Source organism: Callospermophilus lateralis, chromosome 14, assembly GCF_048772815.1.
Source record: "Callospermophilus lateralis isolate mCalLat2 chromosome 14, mCalLat2.hap1, whole genome shotgun sequence".
Taxonomy (NCBI): domain Eukaryota; kingdom Metazoa; phylum Chordata; class Mammalia; order Rodentia; family Sciuridae; genus Callospermophilus; species Callospermophilus lateralis.
This window is the reverse complement of record NC_135318.1, coordinates 91,105,310-91,117,354: the sequence shown is the minus strand read 5'-3', so window position 1 is coordinate 91,117,354 and position 12,045 is coordinate 91,105,310. Positions and strand designations below refer to the sequence as shown.

At 41.9% G+C, this 12,045-nt stretch overlaps 1 long non-coding RNA gene across 1 annotated transcript; it reads right to left on the bottom strand.

Moving 5' to 3' along the window:
- Positions 1–596: 596 nt before the first annotated feature.
- On the bottom strand, positions 597–3,207 carry LOC143637882 (uncharacterized). Its single transcript, XR_013154516.1, has 3 exons — positions 3,169–3,207; positions 2,785–2,947; positions 597–700 (listed from the first exon to the last, which is right to left on the bottom strand). It is a non-coding gene; the product is annotated as an uncharacterized LOC143637882 (long non-coding RNA).
- Between the last annotated feature and the right edge of the window lie 8,838 nt (positions 3,208–12,045).

The following is a 12,045-nucleotide window of genomic DNA, read 5'->3' as shown; positions in this document are numbered from 1 at the left end:
TGTGCCTGCCCTCAAGTGGCTGGGGGCCGGGGATCCTCCACAGAGGGGGATTCCAAACCTCACTTCCCCTGACCCAGCCCAGAAGACCAGGTAGAGTCCAAGGACCCTGGGAAGGCCCAATGGTAATAAAGGTCCAAAGGAACTAGGGATCTGCCTAGACCCTCAATCCCCTACTCTGAGCAGGGCTGCATGACGAGGCCAGAGGCCATCCACAGCAATCTGCTTTTAAGGAAAACTGAGGGACTACAGGCTGCCTCTGGCTCACTGAATCAGGGTGGTGTTTTCATACAGCAAGACCACTTCCTCACATTTGACCAGCAGCTCATGCACTGACAGCACAATGGCTGGCTTGACTCAGGCCCTGATGAATGAAACAGAAAATTCATAGCAAACCCATCTTTAGCTCTTCCACATCATCAGGGGGTGTGATTCAGTTCCATCAACAAAGATGTCTGAAATGGTGTCTAAACATGCTGGGACTCACCTCTGTGTGGAACTTTTCAGGAAAAAGGGCATCAAATCTCATGAAGCAACTTTTCTCTCTTCTAGCCCATGGACAATGCAAGGAAACTGCATGATACCTAAGAGGCTCACTTCTCTCTTCTCATATCTTCTGGTAATGAATCATTAATGCTTCCTTCAAGGTGAAGCAGAAGCCTGCATTCCCAGCTGCACAGAAGTATTTGAGGGCACTGTCTCCCTTAAAACCCAAGAAGAAAAACAGGTCATTAAAGAGGCATATGGATTAGAGTGCATGATCAATGATCCCTCCTCCCTGGAGCCTTCCACACGCCCATCTTCCACATTCACAGAGCAATGCTTGGCCATTCTCAAAGACCAGGAGACCATGATGCTCATCACCAGGAAGTCAATAAGGAACATGAACAGAGCAGCATGTATTGCAGAAGGTGGCACACCAAGGATCTTCAGCACACCTGCTAGAACACAAGAGCTTAACTTCCGTATTGACTTTCTGCCACCTACCAAATACGATATTAGTGTCAAGCACAACATGCAGACATCCAAGTAGCAGGTGACACCGGGCATCCATTCACAGAAGTGGGCAACATCTGCATTGGAACAAGGAAGTATCTTATCCTTACTCATAAAAATCATCAGAAACAAAGAATAAAATGAATGGAAGACTTACCATTTCACTATTATATAGCTGTTGGAATTCCCTATTAAATAATACCTCCTCCAAAATAAAAGGTATCTATGACTTTTAAAAACTATGGTCTTTACTTAATATTTATGTATGCTATATCCCTGCCTAAGGCTTTTTGAGAAAGGAGCACATAGAATTGGATCTTTGAAAATTTCACATTTCCTGATAAATATTACTGCCTGTGTCAGGCATGGTGAAGTGAAACGTGGGACTTTGGATACTCAAACGCAATGTTGTGGGATTGGTGACCCTGACTCATAGACAGCATGTGGGTTCTATGAAAGCTAGTGAGGGAGCAGGGGTAACGAGGATGATTGAACAGATGACCTCAGGGGATACTGGCGGATAGGCCAAACTGAAGAACATGTTCCAGCTAACATTGGTAGTTGGGCTCCTGAGCCCAGACCTGTTTTTAAAAAAGGTGCAGACAGGCAGTGTTCATGCACAAAATGTCTCATTTAAAAGTGGGTAATTTCAATGGCATCTAGTAACACATCTGATAAAATGGTTTGCCAACTTATGAATTTCATTCTAACAACAACAAAAAAACCTACAGACAACGAGACATACAAAGATAAAACCTTGTCTTCACCAGGACGCCTAGAAATAGGTTTTATTTGGCTCAGGCAAATACCTTTCAATAGAATTTCTGATTTCTAAATGAACCTATTCAATTTTATACTGCACAGATCACAAGGTTTTCTTTATAGAATATTCTGTTCTTCTTAAAGCCTCACATAGAAAATATCTCAAAGGAAATATGAGGGGAATGACCCAAAGTGATGCAGATTTATTACAGAATGCCTAAGATACTGAGGATATATTTTGGCTCAGCCCATGGTATTGCTTCAATATTTTATTATTTTGTAAGTAATAAAATGTAACTTCATGTTGGATGATATATTCAAGCCATGAAAATATCATCCAACATCATTCTTCCCAAAACATTAGCCCAATTTCTGTGCATGCTCACTTACTCTTTAGGAATTTTACTAATTATTTGAACGTTCTAGAGGACCTGCTAGACTCCTAATGGACAAACCATCCAACATACTCCAGAGAATGTACGAGTGCCATAAGAAGAAAATAAGGTCAGCCTACAGCAATGGGCAGCTGCCTGCCCTTGGCTGGGAGGAGCACTGGCCATGGCACCAGGGCTGCTGGGCAGCAGAAGCCTCCACAGCCTTGCAGGGAGCCTGGAGCACAGCTCTGCATGACCATGCTCAGCCCTGGACAGATGCACATGAGTTCCCATCACAGGCTAGAGTGTGACAGTCCCAGGTGCATGCCTGTCATGCCAGCCACCAGGGAGGCTGAGGAAGAGGAACCTTTGAGGTCAGCCTTGGCAATTAGTCCTTGTGGCCAAGGGGGAAAAAAATTACAAGGGACTCTGAGGGTGTAGCTCAGGTAGGTCACTTGACTAACAGGCTCAAGGACCTGGGTTCAATCCCCAGAACCACACATACACCAAAAAGTGACCTTGGAACATGGTTTAAAATGATGGGTCAAGTACACAGAAGGAAACAGGAAAGGGTTTTTAAAGCGAGGACTTAAAACAAAATCCACAGGTGCGACAGGAAAACAAAAGGACACAGAGTCAGTGAGACCTGAAGTACCTGGGCGGGTCTGTCTTTTAAACCGCCTCCTGCTCCCCAGGTCACACTGGGCTCCTCCGTCGCCCTCCCACTCTCCAGGGGCCTGGGCGTCTGGCCACCTCTTCTCCTCTGAGGTCCGCGGCGCAGGCCACACTGCTGAGGCCACCGCATCCTGAACAGGACCCTGCAAATCAAAATCCACCAGCTGTGACCAGCAGCTCCGCCGACGAAAGCCCTCAGGTGAGAACCGGGACAGCGGGGTCGGGCGGTGGGCGCTGTGGGGACCGCCCCGGCGGCTCCAGGGGACAGGCAGCCGGGACCGAGGCTCCAAGACGGAGGCAGAGTCCTCCCGGGGCCCCACCCTCGTGTAGGCACCGAGACCGGGGCGGCTCCGGGCCAGCTCACCTTCTCCGCTCCTGGATCCCGGGAGCCAGACCCGCCATACCCGGACCTGCAGCCACGCCTTCAGGGCGCTACTTCCGGGCTCCTGCCACACGGAGCTGCGCGACCGCGGCTCCAAGTTCGCGCCCTGGCATAGGCCCCGCCCCCGTCTCCCTGGCGACGGCCCCACTTCGCTTCCGCGTCAACCTCTGCGTGCTGAGGGCGGGGCCCTTGGCGCCGCGCCAGCCGCGCTGTCACCTCAGCTGGTGAGCTAGGGTGGGACAGCAACTAACTAGCGTCCTCACCTGTCCCCAACTTTCTAGGGGTGAGGCCTGCGGCTGCCCCTCGTGGCCGTGGGACCGAGTGGACGGGCCCTGGATGCTGGGCTTTCCCGTGCGAATTGGGCCTCAGCCAGGGGGATGGGACTGCTGCCCAGGAGGACAGGGCTCCTGAAAAGGCGCCTGCCACTCCCCCTGCTTTGAGGGACCGCCTCCAAGGGCCTCCTGGACTGACAGCTGCTGGCGAGGGCTTTCCTGGGCATGTGTTGTGAGTCTGCCCCAGCCACAGGTCTGGAAGTGGGACCTTCCTTCAAGCAGGCACGACACTCAGGGTAGCACTGCCCTCTGGTGGCCGTGTGCAGTCAGCGATGTGGTAGAAAACAGACTCTCCCAGGGTGTTGGGACTAAGCACCTAGGAGAAACCACACCAAAAGAAGTCAAGGACCCTCGCTTCCCAGGCTGCCCAGGAGATGGGCCTTGGAGTCCCCAGGGCGGCTGTGCCCTGATGTGCTTCCTCCTAGAAGCTTTCCTGCTTAACTGCTGAAGCGTTTGCTGTCACCCTGACCTCCATTACTGTTTCCATACATTCCCATTAACTAAGGTAACCTGGAAGGAGAACACGGTTCCCTGTTGTTTGGAATGGCGAAAAGGATGCAAAGAGGCAGCACACAGTATGGATCAAATAGATGGTAGCTGATTGTATTAAGTAAAGGAAGTGTCAAGTAAGTGAAAGAATTGTCACTGCAGATATGATGGTGCCCTCCCTAATATTGTGTTTTATTTCTCTTCTTCAGTGTGTGGCACCCCTAGTGTTTGGCTGTGGTTGGTTCGGGGATAATACATGCTCTAAGGTGTACAGTCACTGAGATTCAAGACTTCGGTTAATGTTTTGATTTAGATATAATGCCCCCACCCTTGGGATATGATTGAAGAAACACAGTAGCTCTGATTGCAGTGGCAGACATTTGCCACTATGGTAGAATGCAGTCTGAGGACAAAATTGCTAAGAGAAATAAGGTAGGCCCAAGCCACCACAGAGGCATGAAGGTAGAGTCCTGGTCCATCTATGATCAGTGAGTCAATAAATTCCTTTTGGTAAGTAAGCCAGTTAGCACTGGGATTTGCTGTTATTTGTTTCCATGTACAAAATGTTTTGGGAAGAGGGTTTTCCAAGTTGGAAAACAATGATCTCTCAATAGTGAGGTAGTTTGAAAAACTGTTCATAAGGCTTGCTATTATGTGGTGCATCCAATAAGTCGCTTATCTATGGGACTAGAAAAATAATCTCAAACAATTATTTAGAAAACTAACTCCTAAGAGATATCAAAATTTTATCATATGTTTATGACAGTAAATAGTATTAAAGAAGAGTGGATAAGTGGTTCGGCACCAATATTCAATGGTCTTAAAGGAAAAGAGGAATTTCTCCTGTCGTATGTCCACAAATACATTGCCTTTTATGTAACAGGACATATTATTTGTATACATGGACACTTAATTGAATCAATTAATTACTGTAGAAAAAGATAATAGGGGGCTGGGCTTGTGGCTCAGCGGTAGAGTGCTCACTCAGCACATTCGAGGCCCTGGGTTTGATCCTCAGCACCACATAAAAATTAAATAAAGATATGTGTCCATCTACAACTAAAATATATATAGAGAGAGATAGATAGATAGATAGATAATAGGAATAGAACTCAAGAGCACTAATCAACATTTTCCAGGTTTTGAGAAAGGTTAGAACTGAAACTTCAGGGATATTTTTCTATGTGTTAATACATAGGATATTCTGTCATTTCTTCCCCTTCACTGTGGGTTTTGTGTATTGCATTAGTCATGTCTCTTCAGGCTCCTTTATTTGGAAATTTCCACAGCCTTCCTAGGTCTTTTATAAAATTAACATTTTTGAAAGCTATAGTCCTCCTCACCTTTGTTTTTCAGTTGACCTACCATGAGATGAACTTTCCTTTTGGCTTACAGTTCTTTGGATTTCAATGTACATTGAGAAAGTTGTTATTGCCTAAACTCCTCCACCCTATGCCATGGTAGCCACACTCCTGTCCCCTGCCTAATCCCTGGCAAACATGATTTATTCTTCATTATGATAGTTTTGAACAGACATCTTACAAAGGAAAACAGCATGTAAACTTTTGAGCTGGGGTTCTTTCACTCAGAATAATGCCTTTCGATTCATCCAAGATGTTACATTTATCAGTAATTTGTTCTTTTTTTATTGCTGCCTACTAGTCATTGTATGAATGCATCACAATTTGTTTATCCGTTCAATGTCATGTTCCTCACAATTAAAACACTAGGGTCACTCCAGGGGAACTGGGCTGCACGAAATAACCACACAAGAGACAGAGAAACCTTTTTCTTTGGGGTCCTGTGATGGCTCCTCAGACCTTAGTCCACTGAAAGAGAGAGAGAGAACGTGAGCATGTGCTGAACCCTTTTATTAAGGAGAAACCATTCAAATGAGGCAAGAGGTCAGGTTTCAGGAGGTTGAGTCTAGCTTCATGATGTCTGTTGTCAGAGATTGACTGACATCTAGGAAGGCCACACCCAAAGGCCGAGCAAGAGAAAGGGACACACAAAGAATCATTTCCATGGAACATTCTGTCCCAAACAGGGCAAAGGGTTAATATTACAAAGGAATAGGTGAATGTAGCTCAATCCATGGGGCTACATGCCTATGTCTGAAGACACGCCCTCAAACTTCCTGGACCTGAGCAATGTCCAGATCGCTACAAGATGTAGTGACCAGTCAAAGTCTTTCCGCTCCAGGATGGAAGGTGTGAATCATTCAGAGTAGCTCCCCACAATTCAACAGTTTAGGGACTTTTGAATTCGTTTCAGTTTGGGGTGATTATGAAGACAGCCATCTAAACATTCATGTACAGGCTTTTGTGTGAGCCTAAGTTCTTATTTCTCTAGGATAAATAGCTAGGAGTGAGATTTGCTGGGTTCTGTGATGGGTATGTGTTTGATTTTATTAAGAAACTGCCAAACTGTTCTTCCTGATCATTACCCAGGATGCAGCTGAGAGGAGATGATCTCTTTTTGGGGACAGCTGCATTTAGTAACCAACTGCTTGAGCAAGATGCACAGACCAAAGATAAGGGAAACCACCAATAGCCTATTTGAGTTGATTTTTGAACAACTCATCAGGGTTGAGAACATCACTGCAGAAGAGTGTGGAGTAGGGAAGCAGCTCAGGACAGGACACCCGGGAAGCAGAGAGAGAGCTCCCCTCACCAGGACAGAATAAGAAACCCCAATGGCAGTCCCCAGAGACCCACCTCCTCCAACCACACCCTACTGCCTACATTACCACCCAGTTGGTCCCCACCAGGGGTTCAATGCACTAATTAGGTTAAGGCTCTCCTAACTTGCACTGTCTCACACAGGAACTTTTGAGGGACACCAACAAACCATCACATCTATGAAGCTGCAAACCTTTGTCCCTCACCCTTTCTTATAGTAGGTTTTCCCCGAGCTGTCAGTCTTCAGGCCTTTTGTAGTTTCATGGATTGGAAATCTCACTTTTTAAAATAAGTATTTCTTCTTTCAGTTGTAGTTGGACACAATAGCTTTATTTTATTTATTTATTTTTATCTGGTGCTGAGGATGGAACCCAGAGCCTCCTACGTGCTAGGCAAGTGCTCTACCGCTGAGCCCCAGCCCCAGCCCCAGGAAATCTCACTTTTAAATGGTGCATCTTACTGAACACAGTGCTCTACAGGGAAGTCAGACAGGTATTTCTGGTCCTATATACACTGCACAGAGAGATGTTGAGGTCCTACTAGGTATCAGGTACTGTTCAATATTCTGGGATACAGCACAGACCTTGGCCTCCGCCTCCCAGAGTCTGTCATCTAGCTTGCTTGTTTCTGTGTAGCCTGAGATTAAATAAGTTTGAACAGGGAAGGCAGGGGCATGTGTGTGTGTGTGTGTGTGTGTGTGAAGAGTGTCACCATTCATGGATTAAAGTTATCTGATTAATGTTGGGTGCATCAAAGGTAAGTGAAACAAAATCTCATGCCCGGGCAAAATAGGGGAGTTAGGGTACATACTCAAGTTTTAGTAATTTTATAGGGTACTTCCTATATACTGTTATGGGGTGATTTTTTTTCTGAGTCTCTACGGTTCTACCTCTCATAAAAGAAGGTAACTGTAATTAAGCTTCACATCTGGTATGCTGGTGCATGCCTTTAAAGCCTTGGGAGGCTGAGGCAGGAGGATCAAGAATTCAAAGACCAGCATTAGCAATTTAGCAAGACCCTAAGCAACTTAGTGAGATCATGTCTCTAAATAAAATATAAAAAGGGCTGGGGATGTGATTCAGTGGTTAAGTTCCCCTGAGTTCCATCCCTGATACCAAAAAAAAAAAAAAAAAAAAAAAAAGAATTAAGCTTCACATTTTTGATGGAATTGGCTGTTATGGAAATGATGTTACCCTGACTACTTCTATGTTTATGAATTAAAAAATTCTTTGTCCCAGAGTCTGATCTCTTCTACTAGTATCCATGAGATTATGGCAAGCTTGCTTAACTTGTAAATACGATAAAAATCTCAAATCCTCAATTCTTGACAGATGTCACTCAAATCCCTTCTGCCTTACATTTTCTCTGTCCCTCATGCAACACCCAGTATCACTCCGACTTTGGCTCTCTCTTCACAGGAACAGCCTGATAACATGTTGCTATACCTGTGTTGCTGTACTTCTTTCTTCCTATCCTGGGGCTTCTTCAAAATTCCCATGCAGCAAGAATCTAGTCAGTTTTCATGCATGCACAGCTGGTGTTGCAGAGGAGACCAGCAGGTGGCGCCAGAGCATGGCAGACATGGATGTTTCTGTCCCAGATTCTTAGGTTCTTGCTTAAGATGATTCCAGGCAACACTGGAGACTTAGTAAAAGAAAAAAGTTTTTTAGCAGGGATGGAACAAGAGAAAATGGGCACATCCTCAATGGAAAGAGTGGGTCCTCTTAGGAAAAGGAGGTACACTCTCCCTGCATTCCAGCTTTATATAATTTCTTAGGGAAATTTCCAGTGAATCCCACAAAGGTCCACCTCTTGACTTTTGACAGCTGGATTGCATCAGAGTTCCTAGTCCCCACTGAACATGGTTTGGGGAGTCAATGAATGAGAAATGAAAAGGCTACAAAGAGGCAGAAACTTTCTGTCTGAAAATAGAAGACAGTCCTAGGCTCTACAGCATAATTTTTAAGTCTTAATAGCTGAAAGGCCAGGGGATGTGGAAGATACTGTGCAGTTTTTGAGTTTCCCAAAATGGGCCTACAGAATGATAAAAGAATGAGTTTCCAGCATGGTGACTGAGTCAACTTTGTTGTTGTTGGGTGTTTTTTTGCTGTTGTTTTCATCTTTGAATTTGTTTGTTTGGTTTCCCATATTTTAATTGGTGGACTATAATTATATATATATATATATATATATATATATATATATATATATATATATATATATACACAATTATGTATATAGTTATTCATATATATTTATATTGTTATAAATGTATAAGTATATATGTATGTAGTAGTGGTGTTCATTGTTACATATTCATATATGCACATTATATAACAATGTAATTTGGTCAAGTTTGTTCCCCAGTATTTCCCTTTTCCCTCCCCTGTTCCTCCCCCTGGTCCCTGTCCCCTGCTCCACTGGTCTCCCTTTCTTTTTCATGAGATTCCCCTGCCCCTGTATGTTTCCTTTCCTTTTTTCTCTCTAGCTTCTATATACGAGAAATATATGACAGAAAACATATGACTGTTTACTTTCTGAGTCTGGTTTACTTTGCTTAACAATGCTTTCACGTTCTATTCATTTTCCTGTAAATGACATCTTTTCATTCTTCTTTATGGCTGAATAAAACTCCATTGTGTATATATACCACATTTTCTTTATCTGCTTATCATTGATAGCTACATAGGCAGATTCCATAATTTGGCTAGTATGAACTGTGCTGCTGTAAACATGGCATGCATGTAATAACACAGTATGCTGACTTTAATTCTTTAGAATAAATACCAATGGTCACGTAGTGGTTTCATTCCTAGTCTTTTGAGTAACTTCCATACTGATTTCCATAGCAGTTATACTAATTAACAATTACACCAACAGTGTAAAAATGTTTCTTTCTCTGCACGTCCTCTCCAGCATTTATTATTGTTTGTAATTGTGATTACTGCCACTCTAAATAAATGAAGATGAAATCTCAGTGTAGTCTTGGTTTGCAAACTGCAAATCAAATGTAATTGCTCATGTTGAACATTTTTTATATATATTTGTTGGCCATTTGTATTTATTCTTTTGAGAGGTTTCTGTATAACTCATTTGCCCATTTACTGATTTGTTTATTTAGATTTTTGATGGTAAATTTTTTAGTTCTTTAAGTATCTGGATAATAATCTTCTGTCATATATTTATTGATTTGCATATGATAAACCTTCCTTACATCCCTGGAATAAAATCAGTTTGGTCATGATTGTCAGTCTTCTTAATATGTCACTGAATATGGCTTGCTACTATTTTATTAAGAATTTTCGCATTTAATTTCATCAAGGATATTGACCTATAGTTTTCTTTCCTTGATGTGTACTGGTAGAATTTAACAGAAAATCCATCTGGACCTGGGCTTTTCTTTGTTAGGCTTTTATTAGTACTTCCATCTCATTGCTAGTTATTAGTCTGGTTAGGTTTTCTATGTCCTCTTGATTCACTTTTGGCAGGTCACATATGTCTACAAATGTGTTTACTTCTTGGCTTTCCAACTCATTGGAGTATAAAATAGTCCCTAATGATCCTCTGGATTCCTGTGATATCTGTCATGATTTCATCTTTTTCATCTCTACTTTTATAACTGTGATATTTCTCTCTCTCTCTCTCTCTCTCTCTCTCTCTCTCTCTCTCTCTTTCTGTTAATATGGCTAAGGGTTTTTATCTATCTTGCTTATCTGTTAAAAGAACCAACTATTTCATTGATTTTTTACAATTTATTAAATATTCTATTTCATTGATTTTGGGCTCTGATTTTAATTACTTCTACTGTTTTTTTAAATTGGTTTGTTATTGTTTTTCTGAGGCCTTGATCTTCAGATTTTTTAATGTAGTCACTCATAGATATCAACTTTCCTCTTAGAAGTACCTTGATTGTGTCCTAGAGGGTCTGGAATGTGTATCAGTACTGTTTTATACTACAATTTCTAAAAAAAATTCCATTCATTATTCAAAGTGTATTGTTCAATCTTCTGTGTTTTTATAGTTTCTGTATTTGGGGGGGGTGTTGATTTCTAATTTCATCCCACTATGATCTGATGGGATGCAAGAAATTATATCAATTCTCTTGTGTTTACTAGAGTTACTTTGTAACCTGTTTTTGTAGAAGTTTCCATGAGCATCTGAGAAGAAAGTGAATTCAACTATTGTTGGATGAAATATTCTGTAGATGTCTGTTAAGTCCATTTCATTTAATTTTTTAGTTCTGAAGGGTCTTTCCTGATTTTCTTTCTGAATGACCTATTTATTAAAGCAGGGGGTGTTGAAATCACCCAGTATTGTAGGAGGTCTTAGCCTTCTTTAAGTTGAGTAGTGTCTGCTTTATGTGTGTAAGTGCATCAACATTTGAAGCATAAATATTTACTGTTGTTATATCTTCTTGTTGGTTTGTTCCCTTTATCAGTATGAAGTGACTTTTTTTGTCTCTTCTAATTAATTTTGGCTTGAAGTTCTCTTTTTTGGATATGAGAATCTGTATTCCTGCTTGTTTGTGGGCTCCCTGAGTAGCTAGTTCTGCTTGTTTGGGGCTCCATTTGATTGGTATATCAATTTTCATTTTTTACTTTTACCCTTTAGATGTCTTTACCTGTAAGGTGATTTTCTTGCAAACAAAATAGAGTTGGCTCTTATTTTTTAATCCATTTTGGCAGCCTATGTCTTTTAATTGGAGAGTTGAGGACATTAATATTCAGTATTATTAAAAAGAGGTGTTTATTAATTTGTGCCATTTTTTTATTTATTCATAATATTTAATTTGGTCCTGTATCTCATTTGTTTAGCAACTCTTCAATGAGATTTGTCCATTTGTGAGCTCTGGAGTTTGGTTTTGATTTCTTTTGCATATTTTGATTTCTTTTGCATATTATTTCTTCAAGTAATTTTTGTAGTGCCAACTTAGCATTCATGAATTCTTTAAGTTTCTGCTTATCTTGGAAGTTTTTATTTCTTCCTCAAATTTGAAGGATAGCTTTGCTGAACATAGCAATATTGGTCAACAGCTATTTTCTTTCAGGGCTTGAAACACATCATTCTAAGCCCTCCTGAATTTTAGGGTTTGAGATGAATTATCACAAGTGATTCTGATTGGCCTGCCAATTGAGGTACCTTTGGAAGGACAAACCACAGAGCTGAGGTTAGGTAAGAAACAAACTGGAGTTGAGAATAGAGAAAGGGAAGGATGGACACTATTGATTTAGTGAAGTCTTCTAAGAAGATCTTGGTTTTGATGGGGAAAAAAAAAACTTTTTTTGTGTGTGGTGCTAGGAATAGAAACCATGGGAACTCTACTACTGAACTATATACCCACACATTTATATTTTTAT